Consider the following 15,241-nt stretch of genomic DNA (forward strand, 5'->3'; position numbering starts at 1 on the left):
ACGGCAAAAGTTACGCAAATGTAGGTTCGGTGAACAGTGTCCTATTATCATTAGTGTCAAAGGACAAATAAAAATAACTTTGAACTACAAAAATTGGGCCAACTCAAAAAAGTATCCAAATTCTAGATGATTTTATATATGAGATGATTTGCTTACAACTAGGCTAGACTAGATTTTGAATAAAATCGAGCCATGGTATTTTGGTTCCCCAGATAACCTTTATGATACCTGAGTCATGTGATCACATTCCTGCCAATAGTCCTACCTGGCCCTTAAGGAGAAGGTACAGAAGGACCCCTTCCTGGGTGATAGTGGGGTGTTTTGTGCAGAGTGCATGTGTATTACTTCAAGAAAAGCTCAGAAGACCAGACGCACCTCCTTCTACAATGTTAGCATTCCTCACAAATCCAGCAGCTCTGGCTTAGACCATAAAATGAATTGGGAAGGCACGGGATATACAATTTGCAATGCACCATGGGAGGTGATATCTGGAGAATCTGTGCAATTTTGTGCCCTTCTCTTGACAGGTGAGAATCCTGAGGCCCACTGAGGGGAAGTGACTTACCCCAAGTCTCACACACTTACCAAGCGAGTGACACAGCTGGGACTACGATGGCTAATAGTGAGTAAAACAAAGGCTGAAATGGAAAGCCTTAGAAAGTGGAAACTTCTTTGAGGGCCTAATCATACGTAAGTCACAAGTCAGCCAGCACACTCATCTTCTATTGGTTTTTGGCATTCTCTAATTCAGGGTTTACATAAGGAATAGTGTCTGTGTTCCATAATTTTTTTCTTTTTCATTTGATCTTGTTCCATAATAACAACTTCACAAATATACTTTATGTACCCACTGATAAGAAAAAATATATGGCAGACAAACAGTCATGCAGAATGGATTAATCAATTTCTTAAAAAGCAGAAAACCAGCTCCTATTTTCTGGTCTACTTTTGGCTGCTTACTCCTCTTCCCCATTTGCAAATGTTTGCCTTTGTTCTTGTTTTCAATACATTTTGTAATGTCCACTAAGCAAATCATAAAATTTAGGATTCTTTATGCTTGTGTATCTAATTGCACGGCAATGTGTCTGAAGCAGGACCACTGCTATGTCCAACAATATCCATGATGGGTTAAAAAAAAAGCATTTAAAAAAGGATTTATTTTCCTACTGGATGTTTTCCCTTTTTGTGTAGGATTTCAATTAAATGAGTGTAGTTGCTACATGTAGAAGAGAGATGTGTCATGAGAATGTGGCCCCGGGAAAATAAGACATTGGAAAGAAATCAGTGCATTCAAGCTAAACACACTGATGTCTTTCTTTGAGGAAAGCAAACCCTAGAATATTGTTTGGATAAAAGATGACCCTAGAACAAACATGATGTTGACTGGGCTGGGGAGAGAAGATGAGAAAACTTGTAACTGCAGTTTGCTTTTCCTTGCTTCTGCCAAGAGCAGAGCATATCTACCGGCCCAGTTCACCTGGCTGAAGGCACCTCCTACACTCACCTGGGGAACTCCCAGTCTCTCGTTGGGCTACTCAGCCAAGTCTTTATGATCACAGGGGAACTTCACCTTTTTTTTTCTGGATGGAGCAAAAGAAGGGAGGCCTTGGAATCAGACTGGGTATAAATCCCAGCACCATCACTTACCAGCTATGTGACTTTAGGGAAATTACTTGACTTTTCTTAGACTCAGTTTCCACAATTGCAAAACCAGGATAATGTTTGTAACTTGCAGAGCTGCTGTGAAATTAAATGAGGCAAAAGAGCTAAAGCACTTAGCAGTTTCCGGCCTAGCGAAGGCCCTCACTGCTGTGAACTCCTCTCTATCCCTCCTCTCCAACACCCCTCCTGGGATGCTTCTGCTCTGGCTAGGTTCTGGGAGCAGCCTCCTCTGTCTTCTTTGTCTTGTTTTCTTCTCATCTCAGTTTCAGATCCTACCCTGGCCTCTCTCCAAATGTAGTATCGTATGACAATGTCAGCCTGAAGTTTTGAAGATGTTTCTATGCTAGACATCTCATGGATGTTTTCTTTCTTCTCTTGCCCCTCGGCACCCTCTCACTGCATTCTGACTTAGCCATCCCGTCCATTATTGTGGCTTTACCTCATCTGCAGGGGAGGCTCTCAAATCCACTTCCTGTCCTGACTCCTTGGACCAGTCTTGGCCTTCACTATTCCTAGATCTCAACTGTTAAGAGGAGACCATACTATCTGCAGTCAGTCAGCCGTTTTGCAGAAACAGCCTGTGAATGCATATTAGCGTCCCCTGTTCATTGAGCACCTAGTGAATCCATGTCTCTGCACAACACAGACGGGAAAAGACATTGTTGCTGCCCTCGGGGACTCCTGAGTCAAAGAGGGTCCCAGTGCTGGGTATGTGCGTGGCATAGCTATAAAGAGGTGTCACTGGAAACAGAAAGTTATTTCCATGGAAACACTGTATCGCTTTGGCCTTTAATGTTATCAGTGGAACTAAGAATAAACCATTGGCAGTACTATTACATGGAGAAGGATAAAAGAAAGAAAGAGAGGTGGGGAGAGGCGAAGGAGGAGAAAGGAAAGGAAAGGAAAGGGAAGGAAGGAAGAAAGGAAGGAAAGGAGGAAGGAAGGAAGGAAGAAAGGAAGCAAAATTTAAGAACAGAAAAGGAGAGAAACCGTGAGGAAGGAGAAAAGCAGGAGTATATACTGTAAATGTTACCTAGTCGAACTCCTATCTAATGCTTGAGTTTCCACTAGTGTGTCAGCCCAGCTGTGGTACATTTCCGCCTGAAAAATCCCAGGGACAGAAATGCTGATGAAGACTCCTGGAGCCCATTCCACGCTACAGAGCGATAATTATTGGCATGTTCTAATAATATGTAGAACCAAAAGATGCCTCCCTATCGTTTTCGCCCCATTTATTTTGGTTCCCCTCTGGAGCCCTAAAGCTAACCCACACTTCTTTCCCTGGTCTTCAGACCCTTTCTGCTCTGGGCCCTGTCTAGCTCTGGCACTTCTTTTGCGCTGTGTTCCTGTAACACACCCAGCACATTCCCGCCTGAGAGCCTGCTGACTACAGCTCTTGTCTTCTGCTCTTTGTACAAGACACAAGCACAAATAGATGCACGTTAGATCTTTCAGGTTTCAACTCAAGTGCTGCCTTTCTAGAGGAGGCTTCCCTGACCACCATAGCAAATAACCTTCTCTTGGAAGGCTAAATTTGATAACAAAAAAACACCCAAACTGATGGCAAAGCCCTTATAAGCCAAGTCAAAGACGCATTAAAAAAAAAAAAAAAAAAAAGAAAGAAACTGGGAGATTACATATTGCAAGGCTAATTTCCCTAAAATATAAAGGCTTTTTACAATTCAAGAAGAAAAAGACCAATTGGGTTATTGGTCTAATGTAAAAAAAAATGGGCAAAGGATATGAACAATTCACTAAACAAGCAACCCACATATACTGCTGAAACATGAAAAAGTACTCAAGCTCACCTATGGTGAAAGAGGAGAGAGAGAGAGAGAGAGAGAGAGAGAGAGAGAGAGAGAGAGAGACAGAGACAGAGAGAGAGACAGAGAGAGAGACAGAGAGAGAGACAGAGAGAAAGAGAGAATGTTTCATTGATCAGATTAGCAAAGATAAAACAATAAGAACATTGTTTCAGCAAGGGCATGGGAACCAGGTACCCTCATATCCTGCTGGTGAAAGTGTAAACTGGAATAATTTCTATAGGGAGTAATTTGATAATATTTATCAAAATTACAAATGCACAAACCCTTTCATCCAGTGATTTTTACTTGCAGAAACTTGCCCTACAGATATGCTCCCAAGCATGGGAATCGATATATGGACAAAGACACTCCTGGCAGTGTTTTATGTAATAGCAAGAGGCTAGAAACAATGTACAAGTCTATCAATAGGGGAATGGATAAATAAATTATAGTGCATTCATACAATGAAATAGTATCACTTATTAAAAAGAATGAGGCAGATCTCTTTGTGGCCCAGGAGTGCTTTGAGTGCATTTTGTATTAGGTTGCAGGCATTTGTTATTTTGTCATTTTTCTTTAAAGAAGGCTCCTAAACTTGTATCAGCTTCAGGGCTTCACAAAACCTGGATACACTGTCAGTGACAGAGGTTCATTCTACAGTGAGAGGATGTGGAGGGATAGGAAGGGTGACTGGAACGGAGGACAAGGATGGATCAAATTTGAGAGTTTGGACAAGTTCCATAGGTGATTCTGATATGCTCCACCCCTTTGAGATTCACCACTACTCTGTGTTCAAATCCCCAATCCTGCACAGCCCCCTCCCCACCCCCCACCAACACACACCTTCTCCTTAAAAATCCCAAACCACTCTTCCTCTCAGATGAAGACTAACCTCTGAAACTAGTCTAGGTGGCCTTCCCCCATTTCATGGCACCCGCCTGCCTTTGTCAGCCTAGTTCTCTCAGTCCTTGAGGAGCCCAAAGGAGCTCGGACCTGCATACTAACTCCAGAGTTGTTTCATCTCCCCGGCTTTTCCAACCTCTACTTTGAAATGCAGCTACTATTCACCTTCGGTGTAATAAGAAGATGGTGATATACAGAATTTCCCAGATCATTCTCCAAACTGATCAGTCTCCTTGGAGGCAAACAGCCTCTAAACAGTTCTTATCTTTGAAAAATCACCTGGATATTCACTTTCTGTTTCTCTCCCTTTTGCCAGTTGTCAGACAAACACAAGCTGCTGCTGGGGAGGTTTGGAGCAATCTTGAGGAGGGTGGGGAGTAAACCAGGCTGGCAGGAAAGATTACTGGCACATAAATCAAGACGTGAAGTTATATGGTTTATGTGGGGGTTTTGTAACCACATTAAAAAAAAAAAAGTGAAGGAAGCAGAGAACTTGGAAAAATAGGGGGCAAACTGAATTCCACTGTATTCCATTTACTCTCCTAAATCTCCTCCCTCCCTCCCTCCCTCCCTCCCTCCCTCCCTCCCTCCCTCCCTCCCTCCCTCCCTCCTTCCTTCTATCTTTTTAATAAAAGTAGCTAAAAACACTCTATAAAGCTTTCTTTTTATTATTAATATTATGTTGTGATGACTCGGGTTCTGTCTTCATCTGATTTGCCTTCAGACTTATAAAACAAAGGCACCTTTGAGCAGTCCCCACACCGAAGATTCCAATTCAAATCCACAATGGCTTGAGGAAAGCGATTTATTTTTTAAAAGTTGAACTGAACCTTGAATACAGTTATATATCGAGAGTGAGCATAAGAGATATGGCAGAAACCCGCCACTCTCAAGTAATCAAGGAAATTTTGTCAGAAACTCCAATGGCGGTCACCAGCCCCACCCCACATCCCCTCCCAGTAGGAGCCAATGCTGGAGAAGAAAGCGGGTGCAGAGTGGAACAAGGCAGCCTCCCGACAAGCCGCTTGATAAAAGATAAACAGCTGAAAAATCTTCCCATGACATAGTAGCAAAATTTTTTGACCAAATCTGATTTGGTCCAAATTCTTTTTGGTTGACAAATTTGCTTTTGCCTAAAATGATTTAACTCCATTCATTGCAGTTAGGGAAAGAGGCCACTGCTGTGGGCCACACTCAGGTGATGCAGGCCTGCTTTGGATAGTCTCCACTCTTGAGCAGAAAAGTCCACACAGGTAGGCATGTGAGCAAAACCCCAGAAGACTCTGCCTCGTGATAAGGAGCAGAGGGGGACCAACCCCACAACTCTGCCTTTAGCGCCCTGAGGTTCTCGCCAGCTTGGAACTACAGAAGCTGGAGAATGACATCAGCATCCACTGGGTATAACTTACTGCTCTGATGGCTGACAGAGGACCTGGGGGACTTTCTACACATCTGGGAACTAAATGGGATACCAAACTGTCAGTAAGAATCTCCAAACTGACAGAAAATTTTGTAAGAGTTTATGTGAGCCAAACTGAGGACATGCCTGGAAGGCAAGATCTCAACTGAGAAGATGCTCCTGGAGGGAATGTAACAAAGCTTATCTGGGCCGCCCGGTGGCTGAGGTGGTTGGAGCGCCATGCTCCTAAGGCCGAGGTCCTCGGTTCGATTCCCATATGGGCCAATGAGCTGCGCCCTCTACAGCTAAGATTGTGAACAACAGCGCTTCCTGGAGCTGGGCTGCGTGGGCTACAGTGTGCTGCCATGAGTGGCTGGTGGCCAGCAGACATCTTGAGCTGCTGGCAGCTGGGATAGCTGCCGTGAGCTGCTGTGAGTGGCTGATGGACTGGTGACCAACTGCCTCAGCTAGGGGGAGTGCAAAGCTCATAATACCAGCATGGGCCAGGGAGCTGTGTCCTACACAACTAGACTGAGAATCAATGGCTTGAACTGGAGTGGTGGGGGGAGGGAGGTGGAAGAAAGGGGTAAAAAAAAAGATTACCTGAAATCCGTTGAAGATAAATTAAGGAGGCATCAAGAAAGCAAGGAGGGGAAATCTCTATGATTGGATTACAGGATAGTTACCATTTACCATTTACAGTAAATAGGGAAGGCATACGGGCAACAAGATCAGGTGCTCCCTAGAGGGTGGTTACACCTCCAAGGGGCCTGGCATGTCAAAGGTGTGCATTTCAAAGGTGTGTTAACCCAGATGCACAAGAACAACAGACAGGGCTGGCTTATGGCAAAGATAAACCTACTAGGGAAGTTGTAGGCCTGGGACGTGACTGCCCACCATGATCTGCCCTGTTAGGAATTTATGATCCAATCACCCTGTGAGGTTACTTTCTGTCACTGAGCTTGTCAGATTTATTACGTAGCCCTTTTCTATTCGCAAAAGTTCCAGAAGTTCCTGCTAAGGTCTGCAGTTGGGCAGAAGCCCATCAGAGGCCTTTCAAGTAAGGTGACTAATCAGATGGGAAGGTTCAAAAGGCATCTTTTCCTACAGAATAGAGCTGGACACTGTGCAGAAGGACACCTAGAGTCATTTTAGGAGAAAAGTAAGCCTGTTTGGTTGGAACTACAGAGCGTTGGCTCTTCAGGAGACGTGATTCTTCCTGCTCCCATGCAAGTCGAAGCCCCAGCTTCTCACCCCAGCTCCCCTCAGAGCTTCTACCTGGTCCCTGCATTGCCATCCTCCCCCCAACCATTCTCCATACAGCCGCCAAAGTCATCTTTTAAAAAAGGAAAATGACGTTACGCTCCTTCCACAGCCGAAAAGTCCCCAACATCTCTTGATCTTCATAAATAAAAATAAATAAATAAGAAAAACCCAGGGTTGGCAAACTTTTTCTGTAATGGGCCACATAGTACGTATTTTAGGCTTTGTCTGACCTGGGCCTACTGTGCTGTTGTACTGCAATAATGGACTGCGCTAAAACAAAGTTAAAGGAGACGGTCACTCTCAGTTCTATGAAAGTGTGGAAGAAGCCACAGACAATATGCAAAGAATGAGCATGGCCGTGCGTCACTAAAACTGTATTTGGCCTACAGGCTGTACGTACCAAGTTACGTGTCATGTCCTAGTTTTTGCATTTGCTCTTGCTTCTTCCTGGAATGTTCTTGCCTCAAACTTTTGCACAGATGGCTCCAAGTACTAGATAATTCAGTAAAAAGATTAAACGTACATTTGGAGAACCAGCTAGGAAAGAGCCCTAAAAATGAGAAAATATTTTGGAAGAAATTTAATTTTAGATATTTCCCCCTAAAGTATTCAAGTAGTTGTAATGGGGGGTTGGCAGGTGGGAGGATCAGAACTTTGTTGACATTCTTTGTACTTATTTTAAGCCTTGGGTTTTTTTGGTGTTTTTTCTTTTTTCTATTTTGAATCACCTGGGGGCGGGAACGGCGTGGGAAGGAGGGAGGACATCATGATCCTGTCCTATTTAAGGGCTGTAAAGTCTCAATGTGGCCCTGCTGGCCCCATATTTAGTAACCAGGGCCTCAGGTCAAGGGTTGCCTTCTCAGGCAAGGTTTCTTCCACCAGTAACCTGGTGGTCTCCATCCACCACTTACCACATTCCACTCTTGTATGTTCTCACAGCACTCACCGCCTGACATTATTTTGCTTATTTATGTGCCTCCTTGTTTACTGTCTCCCTTTTGCATGTAGGCCTCAGAAGCCCAGGAATTCTGACTGTCTTGTTTGTTTACCTCTATATCCTCTACCTAGTACAGTGTCAGGTACATGGAAAGCATGCAGGGAAATACTTGTTGACTAACCGACTCACTGAATGAAAGCTTAACTGAAGGATATAAGAATTCAGAGCTAAAAGTGCTTCAGGACTGAGATTGGATCTTAAGTGAAATTCTCTGCTTACCCCACACATAGCCTTAAAAGTGACTCAGAACCCAGCTTGGATAACTATATCAGTTTTAGCAAATGGAGTTAAATCAATTTAGACAAAAGCAAATTTGTCAACAGTAGAATTTGGACCAACTCAGATTTGGTCGAACAATTTTGCTAGTATGTCATGGGAAGATTTTTCAGCTGTTTATCTTTCATCAATTTGGTCTGTTTTGCTAAAATGTTTATTTTTTTTTCTTTCTACTTTTTAGATTTTCATTAACTTTTGGCTTATTCTCTAGGGAAACATAATTTAAACATCCAACAATCAAGAATTTATCGAAATAAATCTGACTTCCTTGACTTCTGTGCATGAACATAGAAACACAGTTAATATGCAGCACATTTGTTCAGTGTATAGTGAACATCTGATTTGTGTCAGGCAATGTGCTGGACACTGGAAACACTATAATGAGCACATCCCTGCGCTCAGACTTCTGGGAGAAATAGACATAAAGCAGACGCATTTAAACAAACAAATAAAAAAGCTGAGTTTAGATAGGCACCATGAAGGAAATAAACAAGGAACTGAGATGGGCAATGCCCACTTTTGATTGGGTAGTAAGGAGGGTTTTTTTGAAGAAATAACATGTAGGAAATGATGAGAAGAAGCTACTTTATGAAGGGTAGGGAAAAGGGTATTCCAAGGTGAAGATACCATATGCAACGTTGGTGAGGTAGGAAAGAGCTTGGCTTGTTTCAAGAACTGGAAGAAAAGTAGCCCGACGGGATCCCGGTGAATGAAGGATATGGGGGCACAAGGATGAGCTGTTCCTCAGGGCTTCACGGGCCATGTTGGTAAGTTTGGATTTTTAAAAAAAAATTTTTATTGGGGAACAGTGTGTATTTTCCCAGGACCAATCAGTGCAAGTCAAGTCATTGTCCTTCAATCTAGTTGTGGAGGGCGCAGCTCAGCTCCAGGTCCAGTTGCCGTTGCTAGTTGCAGGGGGCGCACCCGACCATCCCTTGTGGGAGTCGAACCAGCAACCTTGTGGTTGAGAGGATGCTCTCCAACCAACTGAGCCATCTGTGAGCTCAGTGGCAGCTCAGCTCAAGGGGCTGTGTTCAATCTTAGTTGCAGGGGGCGGAGCCCACCATCCCTTGTGGGACTCAAGGAGTTGAACTGGCAACCTTGTGGTTGAGAGCCCACTGGCCCATGTGGGAATCGAACCGGCAGCCTTCGGAGTTAGGAGCACGGAGCTCCAACCTCCTGGGCCACCGGGCCGGCTCCCCTGGATTTTATTTTAAGTGCAGGGGTTTCACAAAGGAGAGTGACACCATCTTATTTATGTCTAAGGAAGATTGCTCTAACTTCTGTGTAGAGAATGGACTTATGTGGGCAAGTCTAACAGTAGGGAAACTTGACAGAGGCTGTTGCAGTAATCCACATGGGAGATGGGTTTGGAATGATGGTGACCATGGAGATGGGGAGAAGAAGAGTGGTTGGAGTTAAATTGGCAGTAGAATTGACAGTTGTTGGTGATTCGATGCAGGAACTGAGAGTACGTAGGTATATCAGTCAGTGTCCAGTTAGGAAAACGGAAACCATTCTAGGTATTTTAAACAGAGGGAATTTAACCTAAGGAAATTAGGTTATCTGTTAGAATGGTTTTGACTACTAATAGTTACAAAAATGTTGGAAAGGTTGGAGAAACAGAAAGGGGAAGGTGTAGTAATCTACAGGTGAACATCTGCAGGAAGCTAGGACCACTCCTAAGGCTGGAGGAAAAATAATAAGCGGTGGTGATGTTATCAGAGCCCAGATGTGTCTGGCATCTGACACTGTGTGAAGCTGCTCATGCTGTTGCACCTGGGCCACTAACCCAGGTCACTGAAGCTGGTGCTGGAACTGCTGAGGCTACTGGGGCTCTCGGCTGCTGTTCCTGCCACAGACACTGCCAGGAGCTTTTTTTTTTTTTTTTTTTTTAAGGAGGGTTCTCTCCCTCATTTCATCCTTTCATCCAGTTTCCCACCAGTGCTTCCCACTGGCAGCATCAAACTGGGCCAGCTGGTGAAGGAGTCTGGAAAAGGCAAGTCATCGGATTCCAGCCCCCTTCCCCAGAGCAGAGCGGAGAATGGTGGGAATGGTACTTAGTGCCAACAAGCCAATGAATCCCATAGTGTTTAAAAGTATATATTTCTTTCTTTCCACAAAAGCAATATGTGCCCACTAGAGAAAAATTTAAAAATACATATAAACAGAACATTGAAAACTGCCATATTCCTACTTACCCAGAAACAATCATTAATAACATCCTGGGCTCACGCGCTCTCTCTCTCTCTCTCCCACTCCCACCCTTTCTTTCTCTCTCTCTCTCTCAAAAAGGGATCCTTACTCTACTTTCGGTTTTGTAACCTACTGTACTAAATTTCTGCAATAAAACATTTGCTGGACATTTATTTTGTTCCAGCTAGCTGCCAGTGTTGAATATTTATGTTCTACTCAACATTTTCCTATTATAAACATAAAAAAGGAATTATTGCTTGAAAACAAAATTGCAATTCAAGACAACAGTTTATAAAGAATCAATGGTAACTTCCAGTTTTGACTATTGTGAGATTATGTGCTTAGGTAGAAAGATAAAGTTATTTTAAACATAAGGTAAAATGTCAGGGCTTTCCCTAGCCTGTTTATTTCCTTTGTTGAGAAGAAAACACTCTTTGTAGAATTTCAGAGCTGGAAGTGCAGTCCGGAGATGGAGAGGAGCTGTAGCCACAGACTGCACTGCGACCGTTCTGCCCTGTCGGTCTCCATGGAGTCAGACTTCTGATAAGAAAGCTGGTCCTCTGATATGTGCAGAAGCGGTGATACCAAGACAAGGTGTGATACCAAGACAAGGTATCTTTATTATGGCCACAATGCAACTGTTTCTCTGATGTTATGTTAGGATGGTTTTAACTGCTAGTAGCTGAAAGCTATGACTGAAATTGACTTTTAAAAAAAAAGAAATGTATTATCTCACATGACCGGAAGTCCAGAGGTAGGACAGCATCTAGCATTAGTGAGATAAGCCGCTTAGTGATGTCACCAAGGTCCCAAGTCCTTTCAACACTCTGTCCCACCTTTCTTGGTGTTGGCTTTATCCTGAGTCTGGCTCCCTTCACGGTCAGTAGCTGGCTGCCGGGGCCACAGAACTGCCTGTTTCCTTTCTACATGTTCGGCAGGAAAGAATATAAATTCAATATAAATTCTTTTTTCTTTTTAGTTCAAGCAGACCAGTGGTTCCCAGTACTGCTGTATTAAAATCAGCAGGAGTGCTTTAAAAATTATTTATTTATTGCTATTGTTTCATTTTTGTTTGTTTATCTGCTATTTTATTTTTCAACTGCTGAGACCTAGGCTTTATCTCTAGAAATAGTTATTAGTCTGGAGTGGGGCTCAGCTGGAGGTAGTTTTGAGGAGCTCCCAAGCAATTCTAATGTACAGCCAGGGCAGAGAACCACTGGATTAGGCTGCTTTAGGTCATCTGGCCATCCCTACCTAGAGAACAGGCACCAGTCTAATGCCATGATCTTATTGGCTGAGAAAAGTGGAGCTCACAGTGTGTTCCTCTTCCCCTACCAGCAGGAGCAACTCCTGAGAACCTGTTAGAGACCGGCAAATTATCTGGCTCCACCCAGACCTACTGAGTTAGAAACTCTGGGGGTGGGGTCAGCAATCTGTGTTTTAACAAGGCTGCCAGGTGATTCTGATAGACACTACAGTTTGAGACCCACTGCCTTAGACTAATCAAGCTACTTCTCGGGAGCCAGGGAGGAGACACATAAGTGGACAAAAGCTGAAGTGTGTTAGCACAGTGAACCCAAGGCACCGGAGCCTTTAGCACTCCCTCCTCCCAAAACCAGGCCAGAGAGCGGAGGAGACGATCAGGACCTGAACGCTGGAGACCCCAGACTGTATGGAGAGGACATCCCAGTGGAGGTCCTCTGACACTGCAATGGGCTGTAAGGAAAGGGAGAAGGCATGTTCTGTTGGTAACCTGGGGAATCTCTACAAGTTTCTGCAGGAGGTAAAGGGCTGAAAAGACTGACTTGGCACACGCTTTCCTGAAAACGTTGTGAACTAATTTCAACCACTATACAATTTCACCAGGATCCTGGGAAAGGAAAAGACTATGAGTCAAAGGAAATCTGAATACAATAAGGATTTTAGTTAATAATGTATCAATATTGGTTCATAAATTTATGACAAGTACCAGGCTAATGTCAGATATCTATCGGGGAAACTGGGTGTAGGGAATATGGGAACTCTACATAAATCTTATCAACTGTAAATCTAAAACTATTCTAAAATGGTTATTTTAAATAAGATACATTGAGATGTGAAATTCTAATGAATGAAACACCTTTGTAAAAGGTTTTATAAAATTAAGCATCAAAGTTTCCTTAAAATACTCCATGTTGATAGAAACAACACTGCTGTCTTTTTTATGATTGAAACCATATTTTTTGCTACGTTTTAAGTCAGGGCAAATGCTTTTTAGACATTTTCAGTTTAAACAAGAGTTGAATTGAAAAATATTTATGAATACTCCTGATCTATCACACTTCCCAGAATCTGTACGTGGCCAGACTTATCAAAGAGCTAACGAGGGAGGCTTAAACTTGTCCATATACTTAGAAATAATTAAGAACCAATACAGAAAGTCACTTTCTTTGCCATCCCCTTAGACCTGGAAAGAAGGAGATGACTGGACACCACAGGGAATGGGACATAATCAAATGCCTCTTTCTCCAAACCCAATTCCTAGCAGTGAGCTCAAGCATAAACTCCCTTCTATCTCTGTCCTCTTGTTTCACCAGCTCCATTTAAATTAAATGCACTTCTTGTGTCCTGAGGGGTGAGCCATGCAACACAGAGGGCTGAGGTGTGGCTCATTACCACAACTACTCTCAATAGACTACTTTCAATACATAATACATCACTGGAATATGCAATTCCTGGAAACACTGGGCCATCACTGGATTGCAGCAAGGAACCAGTCCTAATTTGTAGTTTGGAAGACTTCTATTAATATAGTCAGCTAAATAATTTATGGAAAGTTTTGGTTCTCTCCCTTTTCCACCGACTATCGGTAAGGAAACTGTTAACTAAAATTGTCATTGCAAGTGAGAGTGTTATAATTAAGAGTTATAACAACAACAGCAAAACAGAGTACTTAAGGGCAAAAACATTGCCAGGCTAAGCAAGTGGCTCAAAATGATTTTTCCCCTGATCTTGCCACATTGGAATCTCTCAGATTCTGTCCATCATTGTTCTACTCTCTCACTTGGACAAGTTCCTTAGCTTCTCTATGCCTCATTTTTGTCATCTTCACAATGGGGAATAATAATAGTACCTATTTCTTGGTGGTGTTATAAAAATTAATCGAAGTAACTTTTGTATCACTTTTAGCACACTGCCTGGAATATGGTGTTACAAAAGTGTTTGATAAATTAATAAATAAGCTAGTCCTTGCCCATGTTAAAGTCATTCAATGTAATGATAAATCTCTTGAGGTGTAGCATGGCAAAAAACCAAAAAGGAATATTCAGGGAGGGAGCCTCAGGCATGGCAGGACATTGAAGGGGCAGAAGAAATGTAGACAGTTTTCAGGAGAAATAAACAGTGTGATGGAACCCTCCCACATTATTGGTGGAACTGTAAAATGGTGCACCCTTCTGGAAAACAGGCAGTTCCTTAAAAAGTTAAACATAGAATTACCCCATTACCCAGCAATTCTACTCTTAGGTATATATACTCAAAAGAATTGAAAGCATCTTAAATAACCAAGAGGTGGGAACAATCCAAATGTCCATTAGTTTATGGATGGATAAACAAATGTGGTCTATCCATGCAAGAATATTATTCATCCATACAAAGGAACAAAGTACTGATACATGTACAACTGGATGAACCTGGAAAACATTTTACTAATTGAAAGAAGCCAGACACAAAAGGTCACATATCCTCTGATTCTACATATAGGGAATATCCAGAATAGGTAAATCCATAGTGGCTGAAAGCAGATTGGTGGTTATTAGGGCTGAGGAATTGGGGAATAACTGCTAAATGGGTACACGGTTTTCTTTTCGAATGGTAACCATATTTTGGAATTACAGAGTGGCAGTGGTTGCACAGTGTGAATGTACTAAATGCCACTGAATTGTTCAGTATAAAAGGGTTAATTTTATGTTTTGTAAATGTTATCTCACTGAAAAAGCATAGATACAGAAATAGGATGAGAGTGAGTGCCCTCTGTGTTCCAGCTGAGAAGACAGAGCATTCCGGCCTTCTTCTTCCACTCACCACAGCCTTTATTTGAGAAAGTTACCTAACGTCATGCCCCTCTGGGCCCTGGTTTTCTCATCTGTAAGAAAATGAAGTTGGACTTGGTGACTTCTAGGACCCCTTTCAGTTCAAATTCCAAGATAAAGAAGCATAACATCCTTCTTTTCTCCCTGTCTCCTCCACATGCTTGAAAATGACTGCATGTGTACTGCAGATGTACACTGGAAGACAAGGTTGTTGTAATTAAATTACAGGGAAATTAATTTGTTTTAGTTATTAATATGAAAAGTATCTTAATATTATTACAATGACACAAATTAATGGACAAACAACTAAAACAAATGCACTTTAACAATTAGCTTGGGGTTTGCCACTCTGATGTTCAGGCTCAGAGCCCGTGCATGGCTCCAGCCTGTCTGCACCCCTCTGTGTAATCACACACTGTGCTTTTTGCCAGTCACGATATCTCCTGCTCCTCAGCCAAGTGCAGTGCTGGCAGCTCCATGTGGATTGGGAGGCCCTTGATTGATTGATTGGTGCCCTTGCCAAGCAGAGATGGCAGCAAGAGATTGAATATCCTTCTAAACTGCCCACGCTTTGCAACCAAAGTATATAATCTAGAACAGCTTAAGGCTATCAGTCCCTAGAATTTGCTGGTAGATTATTACTCTGGTTACAACTAGACTAGTTAGA

At 42.7% G+C, this 15,241-nt stretch overlaps 1 long non-coding RNA gene across 2 annotated transcripts in view; it reads left to right on the plus strand.

The window, feature by feature from the left end:
- The window catches only part of LOC148758560 (uncharacterized), a 95,660-nt gene extending 84,549 nt beyond the window's left edge, over positions 1–11,111 (plus strand). For both annotated transcript variants that reach the window (XR_016020558.1, XR_016020557.1), the window contains exons 2-3: positions 528–622; positions 10,945–11,111. This is a non-coding gene — a long non-coding RNA (uncharacterized LOC148758560). The remainder of the gene's footprint in view (positions 1–527; positions 623–10,944) is intronic.
- Positions 11,112–15,241: the final 4,130 nt, after the last annotated feature.

This window comes from Rhinolophus sinicus, chromosome 3 (genome assembly GCF_057876585.1).
Source record: "Rhinolophus sinicus isolate RSI-liver-muscle chromosome 3, RSI-T2T, whole genome shotgun sequence".
Taxonomy (NCBI): domain Eukaryota; kingdom Metazoa; phylum Chordata; class Mammalia; order Chiroptera; family Rhinolophidae; genus Rhinolophus; species Rhinolophus sinicus.